Source organism: Danio rerio, chromosome 16 (assembly GCF_052040795.2).
Source record: "Danio rerio strain M-AB ecotype USA chromosome 16, GRCz13ab, whole genome shotgun sequence".
Classification (NCBI taxonomy): Eukaryota; Metazoa; Chordata; class Actinopteri; order Cypriniformes; family Danionidae; genus Danio; species Danio rerio.
The window spans coordinates 6,735,001-6,758,419 of NC_141036.1; the positions used below are offsets into that span (position 1 = coordinate 6,735,001).

The following is a 23,419-nucleotide window of genomic DNA, read 5'->3' on the forward strand; positions in this document are numbered from 1 at the left end:
AGAGCAAATTAGGGCAGAGAATAAAGTAATTAAAATATTTAGCTGCATTTTCTGGCAAGAATGTGTTTTTAGGTTTTATTTATACCTTTTATTTACATTTATACCAATAGTAATCACTGCATATTATTTTTAATAATGATCACAGCAATATATTCTAACTTAAGCAGCATATTCATAAATGTAAAGACAAATAAACTACTTTTATAAAATGCAAACAGTCACAATTATTCATGTCCCTAATTTCCCTATAATAATACCTGAGAGGCTAATCATAATAAGCATCCTAAGCTGAATTAAAAGGAACAATATTTAAACGAAAGCATGAGTGTCAAGATCTCACATTTACTATACACAATTGTGCAAAATCAACAAAATCAACACAAATTTGAAGCTCCCAATTTACTATGCACTTGTCCTTCCATTGTGCTGAAAGCGTGCCTTCTTATTCAGCTTTAAACAGGCTTTAAACAAACCTCGAGCAACACAACACAAGGCACACGAAAACATGAAGCATGTGTACATCCTGATCTCTCATAATATTAGTTATAATCAATGGCTGCCTTTTTAATTATTGCTCATGGTACAAAGCAGGGAAGGCTCATTTAAGGGGGGATCGATATGGGAGAGTGATTGGTGGATGGTGAAGCTGTACATCAGGTGGCTTGATGTGAAAATCATTGGGGCCTGTGCATGCGCTGATCAAAGCGGTTAGCCCCCCAGCTGGCTGTGGGGCCTGGGTAATGGGTGAACCTTCCGTGAACCAACATCTGCGGCCTGCTCTAAACAACACATCATATACGTTCTAGGAGGAATGGAAGTTGGAGGAAATTAAAGAAGAGGGGGGAAAAAAAAACTTTGCTGTCTTCAGTTGAATTTTGCTTCATATATCTATATCTATATCTATCTATCTGTATTTATATATATATATATATATATATATATATATATATATATATATATATATATATATATATATATATATATATATATATATATATATATATATATATATATATATATATGAAGAGAGAGAGAGAAAGAGAGAGAGAGAGAGAGCTTCTCATACCTAATAATCCTATGTTAATTTCCATTCTCTATTCACCTCCTCATTCTATCACAAAAGAGGTGATTGTTTTTCCTTTTTTTCCCCCCAAGATCATCTCTATTACCCTCGTTCTCGTGCTCCTCTGATTGTAACCTGTCTGGCCAAGCTCTTTAAGGTTAATAACTTTGGCCTTTGGACATTATTTATAGCGTTGGGTAAGAGGAAACATATCACCGCTGTGTGTAGTTTTACCTGATCTACGCATTGCTGTTCCTCCCTCCCTTCTTCACTTCCAATCCCCCTCTCCTCTTCGGCCAGATAGTTTGCACTTTTACATCTCCTTAATCATGTATTTTCTGCTTCTGGTGCTTTAAACTGATATAAATGACGGTAATCTTGGAATGTGTGAATGGTAGCGTTTCCTGGCTGAGTGGCATTATTTGTCACCATTCTTGCCCTTAAATGAGCTCCTTCACACCGCCATCCTATGTTAAATGGGCAAATAATTGTTTTCAGTTATCAGTAAGTGTGTTTATCAACTCATTTATTTTAGTCATATGATTTGCAGACATCTGCCGAAGGCATATCAATCCCAATCAGCTCGATCCCAATAGTCTAGTGACTAGTAACAAGCAGGTTATAGCCTTTGGGTGCTTATAATAATTCAGTTTACAGATGGATATTATTTTTCTTTATTTCTTTTTTCCCCAAACCTTTAATTGAACGCTGGTAGGTCTCTTGGGATTGAAGGTTAAGGGTTGGGTTGCCGCCTAACCCCTCCCCCCTTCTCTACAAAATGGTTAAAAAGATAAAGAAAAGGTTCATTCAGAATTCACTCTTACTAAATGGTATGCTGCATTTAAGTTAGTAACACTTATTCACTCAGTGGCAGATTTAGGCATGGGCTATATGGGCGATCAGTAGGCCCACCCGGAATCTGCGCACGCAGAATTCTGCAGATTTTCCATCATTAATCCTGTTTATTTACTTGAGTAAATGTGTGTAAATCTATATTTATTCAGTTTTTTAAATTAAGTTCAGTAATATTATTGACTAATATGAAAATGTTCATCTGATTTATGTACAATGCAGTTTGTACAGTAATATTTTCTGTCTTTTAGTAGATATATTATATGAGAGACTTGCTTTGTTTACCAAATAAAGTGAATCTAGTTGGATTTGCATTTTAAACATTAAATAAAAGTTAAAAAGATATCATTTTTTTAATTTCATATATTAAGGTTTTAGTTATGATAATAGCAAAATAATTCCGCAGAAATCCGCAGAGTTTTACCAAAATTCTCTGCAGAAATAGCAAAAAACGTCCATAGATTCCGTCTGGCCCTAGCGATCACCCAGTTGTGCGTTTCCCAAACAATGACGTAACTCGCGGCTGAACTATCATAGTGTGATGCATCGTTTGGGAAAAGAACTATGGAGTGACGAGTGTTTCCCAAAACCCCTAGTTTCTCTGTCGCAGATCCATCGCTTGAACCATGTTAGTTATAACGTAAAACGCCCATAATAATGCTCTAAACGGGGTGGAGTAACTACTTCTTTAGAGACGAACCCCATAATTTCTTATTATATTCAAATTATATTGTTTTACAAAACTTGCCTTTAAAATAAAACCCAATATTAGTTTTGGATAAAACATGCACTCACTTTCCACATTAACAGAAATATTTGTAAATGGCATTTTAATAATTTTAATAACTAAATAAATAATGTTTAACTAGATATTTTTCAAGACACTTCTATACAGCTTAAAGTGACAATTAAAGGTTTAACTATAGGGTAACTATATGCAGGTTAGGGTAATTTGGAAAGTTATTGTAAAATGATGGTTTGTTCTGTAGATTATTGTAAAAAAATTAGCTTAAAGGGGCTAATAATTTTGTCCTTAAAATAGTGTTTAAAAAATTAAAAACTGCTTTTATTCTAGCCAAAATAAAACAAATAAGACTTTCTCCAGAAGAAAAAACATTGTCAGACGTAAAATTTCCTAAATCTGTAAGCATAATTTGAGAAATATTTAAATAAGAAAAAAAAATTCAAAGGGGAGCTAATAATTCTGACTTCAGCTGTATGTTACAATATAAACATATATGAAGTTAATCTGCAGTGGAAATCTTACTGATGTGTATAACTGAGTGATCTGATTAATTTGATTTATATGATTGCGATGATGCCGCTGAATATTGTAAGATCAATATGTGGTTCAAAAAGAGGTGATATACAGTTGAAGTCAGAAGTATTAGCCTCCCTTTGAATTTTTTTCTTTTTTAAATATTTCCCAACTTATGTTAAACAGAGCAAGGAAATTTCCACAGTATGTCTGATAATATTTTTTTTTTCTTCTGGAGAAAGTCTTTGTTTTATTTTGGCTAGAATAAAAGCAGTTTTTAATTTTTTTATGAACCATTTTAAGGACAAAATTATTAGCCCCTTTAAGCTATATTACTATTTAATAGTCTACAGAACAAACCACCATTATACAATATACAGTTGAAGTCAGAATTATTAGCCCCCCTGAATTATTAGCGTCCCTGTTTATTTTTTTCACCAGTTTCTGTTTAATGGAGGGAAGATTGTTTCAGCACATTTCTAATCATAATAGTTAAAAACTTATTTCTAGTCACTGATTTATTTTATCTTTGCCATGATGACAGTAAATAATATTTTACTTGATATTTTTCAAGACACTTCTACACAGCTTAAAGTGACATTTAAAGGCTTAACTAGGTTAATAAGGTGAACTAGGCAGGTTAGGGTAATTAGGCAAGTTATTGTATAACGATGGTTTGTTCTGTAGATTATCAGTAAATAAAAAAAAAAATTAGCTTAAAAGGGCTAATAATTTTGTCCCAAAAATGGTTTAAAAAAAATTAATAACTGCTTATATTCTAGCCGAAATAAAACAAATAAGACTTTCTTCAGAAGAAAAAAATATTATCAGACATACTGTGAAAATTCCCTTGCTCTGTTAAAAATAATTTGGGAAATTTTTTTAAAAAAATAAAATCAAAAGGGGGCTAGTAATTCTGACTTTAACTGTATATACACATGCACAATGTTTCAGTTTTTTTTATAAAATGATGTAAAATGATATAAAATGAAAATGATGTAGAAAAAAAAGGAATAATAGACGGCAAAAGAAATGTTTTGCTTATAAATAAAGCTTTAAAATAAGCATTTTAATTGACTATAAGATTGGGCCTTCATGAAAAATTCAGAGAAAAAGTTAGGCCTTGAAGTGAAAGAGGCAGAGAACCCCTGATTTAAACTACCCCAAACTAAACCCACACACTCTTCCTTGTTTTCTGTCATTATTAATGTTTCTTTTTGTCTTTATTATAATATTTTATACTTTTAATAAGAAAAATATGAACAAATAATATATTTTGCCCCCCATTTAATAATCCTCTGTACACAACAAGCACACCACCTCTACTTGGCCACAGCACAGTCATTTCTGTCATGATAAAACGATTGAAACAACGCACACAACACTGTCCTCATTAATGATCTTGTTCTCTTTCATTCACAGAGAGCTGCTATCTCATAACTCTCCAGTCCACATGTCACCTCCCTGCCCTCATATGCAGCCTTTTTTCCCCTCTCTTTCACATTTCATTGTACCTTCCCTTCTCCCAGATTAGCTTATTCATTCTTCACATATGACCGCCAGCCTGTTAAAGTCATATTAAACCAAGGCAATCCACTTTAAATGGGTGTCTACCATGAGCATTAAAAATCTCTTTGCTGGCCTTTAAATATTTTGATTGGGCGATGAGGAGGGGCTGTTTCGGAGCGCTGATCTCTCTCCCAGGAGGCCGCTTCTGAATATAAATTGAGTAATATTATAAAGGCGTGGAGAGCGAAAGGACCGGCTAATGAATGGGTTACGTGATCTACCAAAGGAACAGGAGGTCACGCTGTGAAGTGAAATACCCTTATAACTTCAATGCTAATTCCCCACAGATGATGATACATTAACTGAGGGCTCTTATAATTCTATTTCTATCAGCCGAATACGCATTAAAGGGGATTAAAATGAATTAATATCAGATGCGATCATTATTATTTCGTGATTATATTGCTTGACTCCAACCCCTTGTACTCAAGCATGCATAACATAATCAAATGAAAAGCGGGACATTATGAAAGCTGATTTGTATTGCTAGGATGCTTCTTATCTGCAGATGTCTCAAGGAGTCACTCACGATGTCCTGGATCAGATTACTCAACATTAAGACTTAATACTAGATATTAAATACAAGATTTAATCCCACGTCTTATTATTTATTTTTCATCTCAACGGGGAATTAAAGTCATACCCTGACATATATTTGCTCAGGATGCCTCCCTGGGAATGTCTTTATTAAAAATGTCTATTTAAAACAGGGGTGGTGCGTTTACCGTGTTTACGTTGATGATAAAACCTATAATAATTGTATCGTAACTGTGCTAAAGTGAGTACTAGGGGTGGATTACAAAATATAGGCTCAATTTGAACTAATACTATGACATTATGAGACCCTCATCAGCATCAAACCGTTTGGCTAGTTCAAAATGTGTGTACACTCACCGGCCACTTTATTAGGTACATCTTACTAGTACCAGGATGGACCCACTTTTGCTCTCAGAACTGCCTTAATCCTTCATGGCACAGAGTCAACAAGATACTGGAAATATTCCTCAGAGGTTTTGGTCCATATTGACATGATAGCATCACACAGTTGCTGTAGATTTGTCGGCTGCACATCCATGATGTGAATCTCCCGTTCCACCACATCTCAAAGGTGCTCCATTGGATTGAGATCTGGTGACTGTGGAGGCCATTCTGGAAATATTCCTCAGAGGTTTTGGTCCATATTGACATGATAGCATCACTCAGTTGCTGTAGATTTGTCGGCTGCACATCCATGATGTGAATCTCCCGTTCCACCACATCTCAAAGGTGCTCCATTGGATTGAGATCTGGTGACTGTGGAGGCCATTCTGGAAATATTCCTCTGAGGTTTTGGTCCATATTGACATGATAGCATCACACAGTTGCTGTAGATTTGTCGGCTGCACATACATGATGTGAATCTCCCATTCCCCCACATCTCAAAGGTGCTCCATTGGATTGAGATCTGGTGACTGTGGAGGCCATTTGAGAACAGTGTCATGTTCATGAAACCAGTCTGTGATGATTCACTCTTTATGACACGACGCGTTAACCTGCTTATATTTAAATGTAAATGTCAACTATGCATCACGAATGTCAAAAAACGCACACACCTTAATTTTTGCAGTTCAGCAATAATAATAATAATAATAATAATAATAATAATCATCATCGTCATCATAATAATAATAACAGAAAAGTTTTTTTCATCACTTTTAATCTTCTTTATTGTACTGTATTTATGAGAGTGGCAAAAGTACTCACAATGTGCCAATTGAAAGCAATCTATTTACTTCTTTAGTCATTTTTATTTAGTACTGAAGTGTGCAAGTAATATATTCTAAAACAGTGCTTCTCAACCACGTTCCTGGAGGACCACCAACACTGCATGTTTTGGATGTCTCCTTGGTCTGTCACACCCATTTCAGGTCTTTCAGTCTCTGCTAATGAGCTGATGATCTGAGTGTGTTTGGTTAAGGAGACAGGGAAAATGTGCAGAGCTGGTGGTCCTTCAGGAACGTGGTTGAGAAACACTGTTTTAGAATATACTTGGAGCAAGTTTTTATTTATTTATTTATTTTATCATTTTGAATAATGAAAATAAGGAGGGGGTGACGTGGTGGCTCAGTGGTTAGCACTGTTGCCTTACAGCAAGAAGGTTGCTGGTTCAAGTCCTGTCTGGGCCAGTTGGCGTTTCTGTGTGGAGTTAGCATGTTCTTCCCGTGTTGGCGTGGGTTTCCTCCGGGTGCTCCAGTTTCCCCCACAGTCCAAATAGTTGCGCTATGGGTGAATTGAATAAACTAAATGGGATGCAGTGTATGTGTGTGAATTAGTGTGTATGGATATTTCAGAGTTATGGGTTGTAGCTGAAAGGGCATCCGCTGTGTAAAATGTATGCTGGGTAAGTTGGTGGTTCATTCCGCTGTGGCGACCTCTGATAAATAAAGGGACTAAGCTTGAGGAAAATGATTAAATGAGTTATATTTATTACTTTTAATATCATTAGCTCTTATTAACGAGAGTGGCATATGTCATTTGGGTATGTAATGTTTGCCATTTGAAAGTAATCTATTTACTTCTTCACTATGATCATTTTATTACTGAAGTGTGCGAGTAGTATATATTCAAAATGTGTGGGTTTACTTATTTTATTTGTAATTTTTTTTCTTTTTTACATATGTTTATTAAAATTTTAACAATTGCAGATTAGGAGATCTCAAAAAGAGGTGACAACTGCAAATTATATATACAGTATACAATGTTTCTGACTTTTTTTTAAAGTCGAATCAAATTAACTTTATAAGTCATTTTTAACTTACATAAACTTAAATGACAACAAAAATCAAAAATACATCCTGATTAACTCACTAAAATAAGTTAAAGTAACATAAAAATATATAACTGTTCAATAGGGTTGAACTAGTTAATGTTAGTTATTGTATTTACTGACATAACAAAACACATTACATTTATTACAGCATTTTGTATCTTTGTTAAGGATTCATTCATTCATTCATTCATTCATTCATTCATTCTCCTTCGGCTTAGTCACTTATTTATTAGGGGTCGCCACAGTGGAATGAACCATAGACTTATCCAACATATGTTTATTTAGTTTATTCAATTCACCTGCTGCATGTCTTTGGACTGTAGGGGAAACCGTAGCACCCAGAAGAAACCATTTAACATTTTTACATTAAATAATGACACCTAATTGTAAAGTGTGCCCTAAGAAACTTGTATTGCCATGACTTTTTCATATATAGTTTCATTCATTCATTCATTCATTGAGTATTAGTAGACTGTCTGCTTAATATATGTTGATTCTGCTCCTTCAACAGACATTTAACTGACTATAAGACACTTTGCAAGTACATTTCAACTTACACTAACCCAAACCCCAACCTAACAGTCTACTGATAATCTAATGGGAATTAGTTGGCATGTAAAAGCAATTTAACTTAAACCCAACAAATGGACCATCAAAATAAGGTGTGACCTAAACGGTTTATAATACATTATTTTAGAAATAAAAAGCTAAATCTGATAGATTGATAAGCATAGATTTCTGTGTGGAGTTTGCATGTTCTCCCCATGTTGACGTGGGTTTCCTAGGGTGCTCCGGTTTCCCTCACAGTCCAAACACATGCTCTTTAGGTGAATTGAATAAGCTAAATTGCAGGCCCGGATTAATTGGGAATACCGGGAGAATTCCTGGTGGGTCGGTCTGTTTTTTGGCCGCGAGGGCCGGTGACCCTAGCTGCTTGCACTCCGAGCAGTCGCACTTTTTTTTCATTTATGTATTTATTTGACCATAGCCTCACTCTTTTTGTTTATTATTTTGCACAGCTCCGCTCTTTTCAATTATTTTCCCGCAGCCCTGTGAGCAAATTGCAGCCTGCAGGTTAATGACGATGTAGCTATCATTCGACCCCAAACAGCAGCACCTTAGTGAGTATAAGAACCCGAATAATTAATATTAATGAATATTACACCTGCTCAATGAAAATCAGATGATTCCTACATTAATAAATCTGACATAACTTGATCAGAAATCTAAAAAAGGAGAGAAAAAGATTATTATTATTGTGAATGACGCTGCGTTATGACGCCTCCGACCAGTGTTCGAACCTCACCTAAGCAATCTTTTTTTTCATTTTTATTGTTAAGACATATAATACTGTTAGGGTTGTTAAACATTTGAAGTTCTAAAGCAGCTGTTTTCTTGGAAAAGACGTAATAGTGTCATTAGAAACTTAATTGGAAATGACGTTATTTTAATATAGTCAGTCTTGAACTGAGGTGAGTCGGTCTAAGGCTTGAACAGGAGTCCCACTACAGCCCTGTTTGAGTGCATGTGTGAATGTGAGAGTTTGGGTTTCCCAGTGCTGGGTTGCGGCATCCGCTGCGTAAAACATATGCTAAAATGGTTGGCGGTTCATTCCGCTGTGGCAACCCATGATAAATAAGCAATTAAGGTGAAGGAAAATAAATTAATACATGATAAACATAGACATAACCACTATTAGCCTAAAAAAAGTGTCTTTTCTTTTGTTGAATTCAGTAATTTATTTATTTTTAAAGGATGAGGAACTGTTAAAAAAAAAATAAAGTGTTATTCTGTGTGGAAGTGTTCACTAGAGCATATCCTTACAATTAGCATAGCAAAGACTACCACAAAAATAACGCAAGACACTGGTGTTAGTGGGTGCATCCAAATGCACAGTGCAATCCTTTTTTTTTTTTCTTCCTTTTTTCTTCAGTATCATCTGCCTTTGGCCAAAATGCCATTAATACAAGTGTCAGCAGGGTGAGTGGAATAGGGCTGCTGCAATGTTTTTGACTAGCTAGAAAAGAAAACGTCCTAGATCCAAGGGGGACAAATCTGTCCAAAACATTGTCTATTTTTTTTCCAGCCTTTTGTGATGCTGGTTCCTTGGGACTCTGTCTTTTATTTGTGTTAAGATTAAATTGCACGGTTTCTAATGTTTTCACTCCTCGGTCTGTCATAGGTCACTGACCTTGGTATGGCTCAGATAATAGATACATCTTCTGTTTGTTTCAGAATGTGAAACACTTGTCCGCCACAGCCTAGTGATTCACTATTGTCGGCGTCTCAAGCAATTAAGAAAAATACTGAAATCATGCCTCGCTGCATCGTTTCAATATTTATTATGCTCTTTTGCTCAAAGCCATTTTGCCACATTATCAGAAATTATCTTTAACACAATTAAAACTGCATTTAGATTGCACATTAGAATACACATTTGGACTAAACATTTGGTGGCATTCTCGAACCCAAACCTTACAGCGGAGGACCACAGACGATATGAATGATGTGCTAATTATTTTGTTATGATTGTTGTTTATTAAATTATGTTTCACTTTTGGGGTTCAATTCCAGTACAGCTGTGTTGGAATTGTTTTATAAAGCCAGTGGCTGCAACAGTTCTTATTATGGAGGTGCTCATTTGCATGTCGTAATGGGATTGCCTGCGCATGTCACAAATTTAATTCTTCAACGTGATTTTTTAACTAATCAATTTTGTGCAAAACTCTTAAAAAACACATATGACAATTAAATCTGTTATCCAGATTCACTGTAATATGAATTTATTTGTAAACTCTCAGGATCTATTTACATGGAATTCCAATAATGTGATCATGATGCATTATTTTGTTCTTTATGCTTACATATTTGCAACTTAAAGGAATAGTTCACCCAAAAATGAAGATGACCTCATAATTTATTCTCCCTTCTGTGGTTTTAAACCTTGATAAAGTTCTTTCTTCCGTTGAACACAAAAGAACACAAACAGTAGGGCAAAAACTACAATCAAAGAGCTTAGAATGACCAAGAGGCGACACTCTGGTGTAATTTGGGAAACAGCCACTAGAGGGCGCGGCGGCCATTATGGAATGAAAACTCCAATAGAACAACAGCATATTATAAGTCTGTAAAATAAACTATTAAAAGTGCTGATAATTATAATAACAAATGTTGCACTGTCGTCTTTCAGGTTGTATCTCGGTTTTAATACGCTTTTTAAATAAATAAATAAAAAACAAAGCTGCTTGCCATCGCGACAGTAATGAGATCCTATGGACGGCCGATCACTTTCACTCCAAAATGGCGGAATCCGGGGCTGTTGCTGGGCGCTGCTGTTGCAATGGAACGTTCTACTGAGTGTCGCCTCTTGGTCATTCTAAGCTCTTTGATACTATGAGGTCAATGTGTCCTAGCAACCAGCATTTTTCAAAATATCTACTGTTGTGCTCAACAGAAGAAAGAAACTCACATAGGTTTTGAACAGGTGAAGGGTAAACGATGACAGAATTTTTTATTTTTTTGAGGGTGAACTATTCATTTAGCTCGCACGTAAATATACATATGAAGATTTTAAGTTTACTTTGACTTCGCGCATCAAATTCACTTCACGATGGATGTAGATTCACATAATGGGCAACTCTATCTGCCCGGTGACTCTAGCTTCGTTACTAAATGGCTAACATGGAGTTTATTGAGAGAATAGCTTTGTTTATGTGCTTTAGGAAGGCTGAAAAACAGCGTAGATTTGCACCCAGCTCTGTATGTTTATGAACTCCTCCAGAAACTATGCCTGGATGATGGAGGCTTTCAGCTGTGCTTCAGACTGAGCCGAGCCCAGTTTGATGAACTGTTGTTTGTGTCAGCAAGAGGATTTCTTCTCAGGACACCAACAACAGGCACTACGTCATAATCACTCCCCTACAAGAGCAAGCTCATGATTGGTTACTGCGGCGCAAATGTCTACTGAAGTTCAGATTTTCCAACTTGAGCAATTTGCGCAAAATGCGAGATATGCTTGTTAAGTTTCGCTTTGCTTAATTCGCGCCACCTCATTTACACGAATCGTGTCAGAGGATGTCTATTTGCGTCTTTGCATTGACTTCACATGTAAATCACTCGCACTTAATACTTCATCCACATCTGGCGTGAAGGCATCATCATGCTGTGTTCACACCAGATGCGGCACATGAAAATAAATCACTCTATTTGCATGGAAATAGATGCGTGAACATTTTGAGTTCACTCTCTTCATTTACGTGTCAAAGTTACTTTACAATAGACGTGGATTCACATCATGGGCAGGGCTTCTGTTTGCTTGGTGACTCTAGCATCGTTGCTAAATGGCTAACATGGATTTTATTGAGAAAATAGCTGTGCTTATGTGCTTTAGGAAGGATAAAAAACAGCATTTATTCGTTCGGTGCCGTGTCCACTAGAACCTTCCTGAGGCGCACCCAGCCCTGTAAGTTCATCAACTCCTCCAGAAACTGTACCTGGATGATGGAATTTTTTAGTGATGCTTTAGAGTGAGCTGACCCCAGTTTGATGAGCTGTTGTCCGGTGTCGGCAGGAGGATTTTTCCTCGAGACACCCCGACTTTACAAGAGCAAGCTCCTGATTGGTTAACGTGGTGCGAATGTCCACTGAAGTTTAGATTTTCCAACTCCAGTGGTTTGCATGAAACACGCGATACGCATATTAAGCACGTCACACACGCAAAAAAGCTCAAGTACAAATTTAGCGGAGTAAGAGTAATGATTTTTCTCTAATAATTTACTTGAGTAAAAGTACACATATTTAAAAGTACTCATTACCTAATAGTTTTACTCAAGTAAATGTAACGAAGTAAATGTGACTCATTACTACCCACCTCTGCTACCTCATAATCACTCTCTTACAAGAGCAAGCTCCTGATTGGTTAACGTTGCACTAATGTCCACTGAATTTAAGATTTTTTAGCTTGAGGGTTTTGTGTGAAGCGCACGATATGCGCGTTAAGCACTTTAAACTCGCTTCATTTGTGCGAATAACTCTCACTTGATGCTTCATCCACCTCTGGTGTGAATTAAGAAACGCCTAAACAAATTCACTTCACAATATGCATGGATTCGCATCATGGGCGGGGCTTCCGTCTGCCCGGTGACTCTAGCTTCATTTTTAAATAGCTGACTTGGATTTTATTGAGATAGTAGCTGTGTTTATGTGCTTTAGGAAGGCTGATAAACAGTGTAGATTTGTTTGGCGCCGTGTCTGAATTCACTAGATCCTTTCAGAGGTGCACATAGCTCTTTGAGTCACCTCCAGAAACTATGCCTGGATGATGGAGGCTTTCAGTGGTGCTTCAGCCTGAGCCGAGCACAGTTTGATGAACTGTTGTCTGGTGTCAGCAAGAAGACTTGCCCTCGGGACACCGACAACAGGCACTATGTCATAATCACGCTCCTACAACGCGGGCTGAACGTCCGCTGAAGTTCAGATTTTCAAAGTGAGCGCATAAAACACTTAACTCGTGCTGCTTCGCACACGTGAATCGCGTTGTTTGTGCCGCCTCATTTGCGCAAATCGCGCCGCAGGATGCATTGACATAACGTAAATTTACTCTAGCTTGATGCTTCATCCGCGTCTGGATATTTGCAGGTTTTTTGAATTGATCTAAAAAATAATGGATAAGAATACTGGTGGTCTTTGTGATCTGTTGGAGATAGTAAATAAATAAATGAATAATAACAAAATTTTATTAAATAAAAAAAAAATTGAAATAAGTATAACCATATTGCCTGAAGAACATGCACAATATTTGTTTTTATACCGGTTGAAGTGAGGTTAAGTATGGGAAATTCCACGGCCAGCTCATGACAGGCTCCAGTTCACTTGACACTGGCTCCATAACATAACCATTATGATACAAAGAGGTATTCAATAACTGTGCAAAGGTCATTCATTATGAAATGCTCATGTCATCGGTAAGCAGCTCTACTGAACACAGCCATGTCATTTTTCAATTCCAATCAATACAGTGTTGATTCAGTAACATTGTCCATGTTGCAAAATGAATCAATCATGAACAAACGGTGTTCATGATTGTGTTTAGTCCCAGCTGGTCCTCACATGACATATTCAAGCTTGTCAGAGGGATCTGTGCTGAGGGCTCCGGCGTCTTTATTGATACTCTGTCTTGAGGGCTTGTGTTGTCAAGGTTTAGATGACTGTGAAAGGTCCTTCCTAGATGCAGGACCGCCATATGGTCTACATGCAGCATGGATCTGATTGGATCGGAGTTAACTTAGACATAAGGATAAGACAGACACACATTATTGTAAATATATATATATATATATATATATATATATATATATATATATATATATATATATTTTTTTTTTTTTTTTCATAACATTAGTTTAGATTGCTTTTTTTAATGATCCCATTTAACATTACATTTATAGAGATGTGATGAATGTGTGAATACTGGAGGTGTGCTGAGACCCATATTCCACAGGACGAGATGAGTTAGGAGACTGGATTTAAGAGAACAAGATGAGATTTTTAGACTTTAAAGAAACCCTAATTGATAAAATATTAATTAAAGCATTTTTTAATGTATAAAATGGAAAACCTTGTACATGAAAGATTTTCTAAAAATAAACATGCTCTTTTACTAAATTATATGCATTGATAAACATGTAAACACTACAAAACACTCTCACAAACTCAACTAACAGCCAAGTAATTGGGCAAAGAAATATATAAATAGTTTAATAAAAAAACATTCATAGTTTCCTGCCTCCTCCTTTAAATAATGGAGTTTATTCATGTTATTTTGGTCATGTTCTTTTTTTAGACTGTTTTATTCTATCCTTTATTGGGACATAACAGTATATAGACAGGAGGCGAAGATACCTAAAATATGTTAATTTATAATATAAGCATATAAGAATTATATGCTCATCAGCCACTTTACATAGTACACCTTACTAGTATCAGGTTGAACCCCCTTTTGCCTTCAGAACTGCCTTAATCCTTAGTGGCACAGATTCAACTAGGCACTGGAAATATTCCTTAAAAAGTTTGGTCCATATTGACATGACAGCATCACGCAGTTGCTGCAGATTTATCTTTCCATCTACAGGTTGCAATGAAGCGTAGCGCAAGCTCTGTGATTGGTCAGGTTGGTACCGGTGATTAGCGTGGCTGGTGCTGAGAGCCCTGAGCCAGATGGAGCGATTGTTTAGAAGTGTCGAGTCCCATGAAGGAGCTTTAGATGGAAACTTTTGTTTTATGTTTACCTTATGTTTAAAGTTGTTGCACGCCCATCAATTCTCCCTCTGAATTAGCACGTTTGAATTACTTGTACTGTTCAGAAAAAAAAATATTCGCAAAGAAACTCAACACAGAGTAACATAAATACTTACTGCCAGCTAGCATATCGGAAGTGTTATTGCAGAGCAACACAAACAGCACGCAGAACTATAAATGCACGACTACACGCAAGGCAGGCACCATGGGTGACATGATCAGTTATCGCAGAAGTATAAACCAGCCTTCAGTTGCTTAAGCTTCACTAAAACGCCAGTCTGTTTGCCTCTTTCAGCTTCCACAGCAAAAAAATGTAACAAACTTTCAATAGCCCTTAAATTGTGTATTGGCTGTTCAAACATTTAGGTCAAAATTTGTAAAGTAGCTCAGTGGGACCTGTAGATATTGCAGATCTCATCTCTCCCCATCTCTTGTATGTCACTGAGCTTTGCTAGGATCTCATCAAAGCTGTGTAGAGGGGAACTTGGTTGAGGTAGATAGCCTGGCTGACCCAATAGTATCTTAATGCAGCTTTTATGATGCAAGCTGAGATTGCATCACTCAGAGATGTAATGTCAGATACATTGTGGAACAAGTGACTTCACTGTGAGGGGTAGGGTTTGGGGTGAGGTTATTTATTACAGTACAAATATTGTATATTATTTTGCTGAAATATATTTTCCGAATTTCTTCAGCACATTTCCTTCAATATAATTAAAATCATCCGCAATGATTTCAGTGGCTTGGATCTCAGGAGAATCTCTTGAATCTCACTCTCCTCCACCGTCCGCTGTTCACTTTCACTTTCTTTTGCGACTCCTCAACCCTCTTCCCTTTTTTCCGCAACAACCCCCCGCTCTACTACACTTTTGTCCTTCGTTCCCAACACGGCTTCGCCATCCAACAACAACCACCTCTCCACCTCTATATATATATATATATATATATATATATATATATATATATATATATATATATATATATATATATATATATATATATATTAGGACCGTCAATCGATAAAAAAAAAATGAACTAATCAATCACACTTTTTTGGTAAATTAATCGCTATTAAATCACATTTAAAAGACAAACTTGTAATTTTGGCTATTCAAATGTAAAATTAATGTAAACGCAAGACAAAAACTATTTAAAAATGCAAAATATAATTGTTTATTAGAATTTTTATTTAACTTGTAACACAGATTTCTTCATGTAAACAACATACCCAATAAACTATCAAGATCCTGGCTTGACCGGCAAATTAAAACACAGGCATGTTAATGCCATTTGAATTTTAAAACAATCAATACTAATAAAGAAAAAAATTATTTCCAAGTTGGATTCTAAGTGAACTGCAATAAAATGCCAAAATACAGGCGTTGCAGATATGGAAGTTGGAAAATAATAATAATAATAATAATGAAGTATTGAATACAAACAATTGCACTCATTGTAAAGTTGTATTGCTGTGAGTTGAGAACATCAATTATAAATTAGAAACAATTTTGCGCGCGCACAGACACACAGACCAATGCCCTGCACAGGGGGGTGACCCGGTGGCTAGAGCTACTGCCTCTCTGCCCTCATTGGCTTGGGTGCCCGTCTCAGGAGGTACTTGCTCTTCACTTTGCAATTGCGTTGCAGCACCTGCCCCTGTAAGGGTCTGTGCTCTGTGCACGTGCCTGACAGATAGACACACACACAGACAAAAACACACACACACACACATAACGCCCGCCGGACAGGGCAGCCGGAGCGACTCCCTTCAGATTCAACACGCATGATCGTGTTCATCAAATTTGCTGAAACTAAGCGTTGGTTGTATTTCACAAGGATTCTGACACAACAACGCCAAGTATACGCTTTCGTTGCGTTCAAGGAGGAAACTTGTCAAACTTAATAAAACATTGGAATGCGCTGTCTTAGAAATTGTCAGGTGAAGTCACAAGCTGTCAAAGTACATTTACATAAAACACCAATTCTCCGATTTTAATATGATAAGATAAGATTATACTCTTATTAAGAGTCTACCATAGTAGCGATTTGATTACCTTAAAGGACCACCGAGTCACGAAATGTGGAGGTTTTTCTTTCCGTTCGCCATGCGGTATCAAATTCCATTAAAACAGAAGTCAAAAGTTAAAAATTAAACATCCGAAATTGCATGAAACTCTGGAGAGCCTGGTGATGCTACATTATTTGTTTTATACTGAAACTTGAAATAATATATATATATATATATATATATATATATATATATATATATATATATATATATATATATATATATATAGATAAGATTAGTTTTATCAGGAAATATTTTAGTCATGTTGATACACACCACGAGCAGTTTGGTTGGTTTACCAGTTGACAATGAAGATGATGATTGCAGCTTCAGTTTCTTGTCAACTTAAATCAACTTTTATGCAGGTACTTATTCATTTGTATGTGGCTGAATGCAAAAACAAATGCGTTTGTCTAGCGAGTGCCTTTGAAATTTGAAATCCACCAAAGCTTATTTATTCTAATCTTTTTGGTTGAAGAATTGGTTCTGAAACAGACAGATGGCTCATTATGCTGATATGCTTTGTTGATAAACCTCTCCTTGCTGGTCACAATAAACAGGTGGCACATAACGTTTCCTTGGTTTGTATAGTTTCCAGATTACTTCCAATCATTCTTACAAAAGTAATCCATTTTCCCCATTAATTTGGCTCACATCTGTGTCTACATTTGAAACAATGACTTTGATGCAAATTTGCTGCAATTTCGGTGATAGATAAATAGATAAAAAGTTTCATTTTCCACAAGGCCAAATGCCTAATTTGCTAAATTTTTACTTATTTTTTTAAAGGGAAAATAATACAATTTATACTGGTATAAATGTCGTTCTTTTTAAGCACATTTGAGAATATTCAAACATTTTTTTACTCTCTCACTCATTTTTTTATTCTCTCTTATTTGTCAAAACATCTGCAGCATGTTCATTAAACCCCTTAAGTAAAAGAAACTCTTTCACAGATCACAGATGTCTCAAACAAAATTGGTTCTTGTTCATATTTTCATTTCAAAACCTAGCAGTCATTGCATCCTTCCGTAAGCAACTTTTATCGAGGCTTCATAAAAATCCTGCAAGCCTGTGGGTCAGGGGGCAATGTGCTGATGGATTATGGGATTGCTCCATGTCCTGCTCTTGCTGACAGCCTTTATTGGTGTTGAGGAAGAGCGTGTAACCCTTTATGTAATTATTGTATTAAAGTCAGTGTGCCCCTGCCTTGCTGGCACTTGCCCCTGGATCAATGTGAAGATAATTTCAGAAATGAATAGTTAGTATCGATCGCTCCCTCCCCTCTCTTCGAGGTGGCTTATCAGCGACAGCGACATGTCGTTGTAGATTATTGCAGCAATGTCATTTATGGGCTCTATGATAGTTTTTGTGTGTGTTTTTGAGTGGGCCGTTTCAAACAAAGAAAATTCAATTTGAAATGGATTTCTGGCCGTCTGCTTTGTTCACCTTTTACTCTTATGTACACAAGTAGCAATAAATCACAATCTTTTGGATTTCCTTGGCTTTTATCTCATTTCTGGGGCTCTTTAAAGCCAAGCAGGTGTTAGTGTGGTGTGGTGAGTGTTGTCGAAGGCTAGGCATCAGCACTTGAACTCATGGCTGAAGGATTGCATGTGCTTTGGAAGAGACACATTTGTGACTTTTGGCCTGCTGTTTGGAGGAGCTTAATGTTATTGTTGTTATTTTCCTTGCTTGGTCATTAGCTGAGGCATTCGCTGTGCCAGTTTCTGCTTCCATTTTCTGTTTAAGGTTATGGCATGCTACATGCAATGTTGTTTCTCCTCTGCAGAACACCTACGTAAAGCAATTTCAAGTTGATTTTTATTTATTTATTTTGAAATAGATGATTTCACTGTTTAGGAAATTAGTTTTGTGCTAAATTGTATGTAACTGATCAAGACACTACATAAAAAGGTCAAAATAAATGATAATGCAAATATGAACCAATCAATATTGTTTAATATCTTAAACAAATGACACTGAATTAAATTTGTGAATTAGATCATTTGTAGATAGATAGAATTTGAGGAAAGATATACACTAACTATCATAAGTCTTGTCATCGATCCCAGTTGTAAGAGCAACAAATAATAACTCGACTTCTAGTTGATCATATGGAAAAGTGGCAGAAGGTAGAATTTTCAGATGAATTCTCTGTTGAGCTGCATCCCAATCATCACAAACACTGCAGAAGACCTATTGGAACCCGCAAGGACCCAAGATTCTCACAGAAATCAGTCAAGTTTGGTCAAGGAGAAATCATGGTTTGGGGTTACATTCATTATAAGGGCATGCGAGAGATCTGCAGAGTGGATGGCAACATCATCAGCCTGAGGAATCAAGACATTTGTGTTGTCTATTACATTACAAACCACAAGAAAGTACTAATTATTTAACAGGATAGTGCTCTTTCTCATACTTCAGCCTCCACATCAAAGTTCCTGAACGCAAAGAAGGTCAAGAATTGGCCAGCTCAGTCACCAGACATAAACATTATTGAGCATGTCTGGAGTAAGATGGAGAAGGCATTGAAAATGAATCCAAAGAATCTTGATGAACTCTGGGAGTCCTGCAAGAACGCTTTCTTTGCCGTTCCAGATGACTTTATTAATAAGTGATTTAAGTCATTGCAGAGATGTATGGAAGCAGTCGGCCAAGCTCACGGGAGTCATATACTATATTAATTTTTTATCCACTGCAGCTGGACTTTCTATTGTATACTGGACATTATTTCTGTTAAGTGACAAGACTTTTGTCTAAGCAACGTCAGACCTTACGGTCTTAATTAAATGATTAAAAATCAAGGCGTGATTATATTTTATTTTGGTAAATTAAGCGCAATCTAGAGGCATTTGCCTTTTATTTAAGCCACTTCTGACACCAAATGATCAACTAGAAGTCTAGTTATTTGTTGTTCCTAGAACTTGGATAGGCAACAAGACTTTTGTCAGCTAGTGGAGATTGCATGAATGCTTATTTGTTTTGCTCATATTCATGATCTATTTAAGCCCATAATATATTAAGCCCGATTTTAAACACTAAACCACTGTACAATGATTTTACTGGAGCAGGAGAAGATTTTTTGACAGTGGGAATAGTGTAATTTTCTTTCACTCAGAGCTAAATTGGCTAAGACTTAAAATCCCCCAAATAAAAACATAGTAATCTTAAACGTACTGGTTAAATAACCAGCCTATGAGCAAACCTTTATATTTCTCTGCCAGTTTGAATAAATGTCGGCCAATTATACTAAATTAAAAACTTGCTGGTTCACTTAAAAAAAATTATCATGTGGATTCTTTTATAACCACAGTGTACCCATCTTCTGATGGCTACTTCCAGCAGGATAACTTGTCGTGGCATGTCAAAGTGTGAATCATCTCAAACTGGTTTCTTCAACATGACAATGAGTTCACTGTACTCAAATGGCCCCCACAGTCACCCGATCTTAATCCAATAGAGAACTTTTGGGATGTGGTGGGACGGGAGATTCGCATCATGGATGAGCAGGTGACAAATCTGCAGCATGCTATCATGTCAATATAGACCAAAATCTGAGGACTATTTCCAGTACCTTGTTAAATCTACACCATGAAGGAATTAAGGCAGTTCTGAAGGCAAATACGATTAGACTCCCTAGTAAGGTGTGTCTATCTAGTAAAGTGTACCTAATAAAGTGGCCAGTGGCTGTACATGTAATTGTTTTAAAAAAATTCAAATCTTAGTTGACCATACAAGTCAATTTTTGACATTATGAGTTGCAAAAACCTCTAAGTATCGTCTGAAATGTTCAAATAGATTCAGTATTTTCACTTTTATGGGAAAGACTAGGTCATTTTCATGGCCTTTAATGTGAAACTGTAAAATGTGAACTAAGAAAAGTGCTAAATTTAGAAGGAAATTCCAGATAGTACTTACTGTATGTCTTTCAATACAGAAAGAGAAACCACAGCACTGCACATTTTGAATGTTTATTGTTTATGTATATACTGTTAATCATCATTGTAAATACTCATCATCAATCATTATTTTAGAAATTATTTTAATAGCTCAAAGACGACTTAATAGTGCTTACTCTTGATAGGTTACTTTACACATCTTTAGTGTATTTGCTCACCTATCACAGCTGACTAAAGAGGCAGACATGTTTGCGGTTCATCTGAACAAACAAAAGAAGCACATAAAAATCACCTATGCCATTGCACACAATTGATTTGTCTGGCACAACAAATGGAAGAGTTTAGGGGAGACAGCCCGGAGCATTACTTGTCCTTTAATTTCCATTTACATAGCAGGGGAATCATTTATTCCCAGTTTCCCCATTACTCAGCCCACACTTTCCCTCCTATGAGACTGTAAGTGTCAGGTTTTATTGGTGTTACAGACCACCATGGGTGTCTATAACCTCTTCAGGGTCAGATCACAACATAAATGATACCCTAGACATATGTATTAAAAATGTAGTTAAACATGTATTCATTATAATTTCAAAGCTAATCGGATTGCAAAAGCAAACGACCAGTCTTTTTTTGCAAACCAAAATGTGCAATAGATGAAATGTGTGGCTTTTACTGTAATACAGCGTCTCTTTTTAAGGTCAAAAACTCAAGGGCGATGATGTTCTATCTTGGAGGGTTTCATAAAACTCCTTAAATCTAAACAGAGGAGCGGAACACATTCATTAGCAGTGGTTCCCAATTGTGGTCCTGAGAACTCCGACCTACACATGATTCAAATCATTAGCTCATTAGAAAAAGAGCACCAGGACTTAAATAAAAATAAATAAAAAAAAAAAAAAAATTATTCTGGAAACATAGCCCTATATACACATTTCTGGAAATCCCAAAATATCCATCCCAGGAGCTATGTTTTTTGCAGTTTTTTTTCCCCCCACAAATCCACCAGAGGCCGCTGTGTATACTCTTTGAGATCTCAAATTTATCTTGCAAGTGCCATTCACGCCCGCTCTACTCACATAAATCCATCGGAGGCCACTATCGACTTTATGACTGAATGACCGACTGACCCCGCCTCCTTCTTTCCTAAACCCAACCAATAGTGTTTTCATAAGCACCGATTGAACAACGTCCACCTACTTCCCTAAACCCAACTGACAGTGTTTCTTAAAAAAAAAAAAAAAAAAAAAAAGCCCCTGGCTTTTTTAAACCATGTTTTCAGATTATATCACATTCCCACATGGTTATTTACTTGTTTATATTTTTGACTTTTATCTTACCTGCTTTCTGCAACTGTTCTTTGCCAGATTCAAACCTCATCGGTGTGGTCAACTCTTCTCTACATCTCAAGTCCACCGACATACATGGCGATCTACTCGACATTCTGGTAACAGCGTGATAGCGGTCCATATGGAGGTAAGTGGTCAGCTGGTAAGGCAAAAAGGAACGTTGTTGTGTTGCGATCTTTTTGGGCCTAGAGATGTGACCTCAACAAAAAAATAAATGATTGGTGGTGGATGATGTGCAATGGGTAGAAAGAGGGAGATCTTATTTCCTCAAACAAAATGGCTAGAAACTTAAACACAAGATCAAATCAAGAAAAAGAGAAAAGCTTATTTACATATAATCAAAACATAACAAAATAAACAGGGTATTAATTCAGAAGGAAGCAATACTAAAACAACAAACAAAAAACAAGCCAACTCCTAATATAATCTCTTGCTAATCTGAAATAAAAGAAACACACACACACACAAAAACATAAACTAACTTCCTTTACTAAACAAAAACAGGAGAAAACTGATTTCAAAACAAAAATGGCACCCACCTTCCTACTTAACCCTCAAAACAAACAAACAAATCAACCAGACTCACTTCTCTTTGGGTGAATTATTAGATGTTAACAAGAAGATCATTGAAAATAGAAGTCTGACTCCAATAGCTTCACCACACAGGAGCTAGATTAGTTAAATTACATCTTTAAAGCTCTAACAAACAACAGGTCTGTATGTGTAGAAGCGCTCAGCCACTGTGCGATCTTGCCACCACCAACACTGGTTTGAAGTGCAGCTCAGGTTAAATACTCTCTCTCCTTTCCCAACAGCCAATCACAAGACACGTCCAATGATTGCTACCAGGTGGACACAGTTACCTGCAGGGAGAGAGAGAGAGAAACAGACAGAGAGAGAGAGAGAGAGAGAGAGAGAGAGAGAGAGAGAGAGAGAGAGAGAGAGGAAAAACACAAAGCACATTGTGCACACCAAAAGATACGTCTCAGGATGTAACAGTTGTACCACTCTGTAGTGTGTAGATGAAATTCAGCCATACATACTTTAGGCTACATGATTTGCAATCTCCAAAAATGTATAGAGGGATATGTTTTCAGAATGAGCCTATATTGTCTAAAATTGGGCGAGGCATTGGCGCAGTAGGTAGTGCTGTCGCCTCACAGCAAGAAGATCGCTGGGTCGCTGGTTCGAACCTCGGCTCAGTTGGTGTTTCTATGTGGAGTTTGCATGTTCTCCCTGCCTTCGCGTGGGTTTCC

The 23,419-nt window shown here is 36.6% G+C and overlaps 1 protein-coding gene across 6 annotated transcripts in view; it reads right to left on the bottom strand.

Annotated features, from left to right (window-relative positions):
- The window catches only part of mboat1 (membrane bound O-acyltransferase domain containing 1), an 86,721-nt gene extending 63,794 nt beyond the window's left edge, over window positions 1-22,927 (bottom strand). For all 6 annotated transcript variants that reach the window (XR_015510605.1, XR_015510603.1, XM_087286191.1 and 3 more), the window contains exons 1-2: window positions 22,750-22,927; window positions 22,155-22,302 (exon numbers count right to left, since the gene is read on the bottom strand). The gene's annotated coding sequence lies outside the window, so the exon portion shown is untranslated. The remainder of the gene's footprint in view (window positions 1-22,154; window positions 22,303-22,749) is intronic.
- Between the last annotated feature and the right edge of the window lie 492 nt (window positions 22,928-23,419).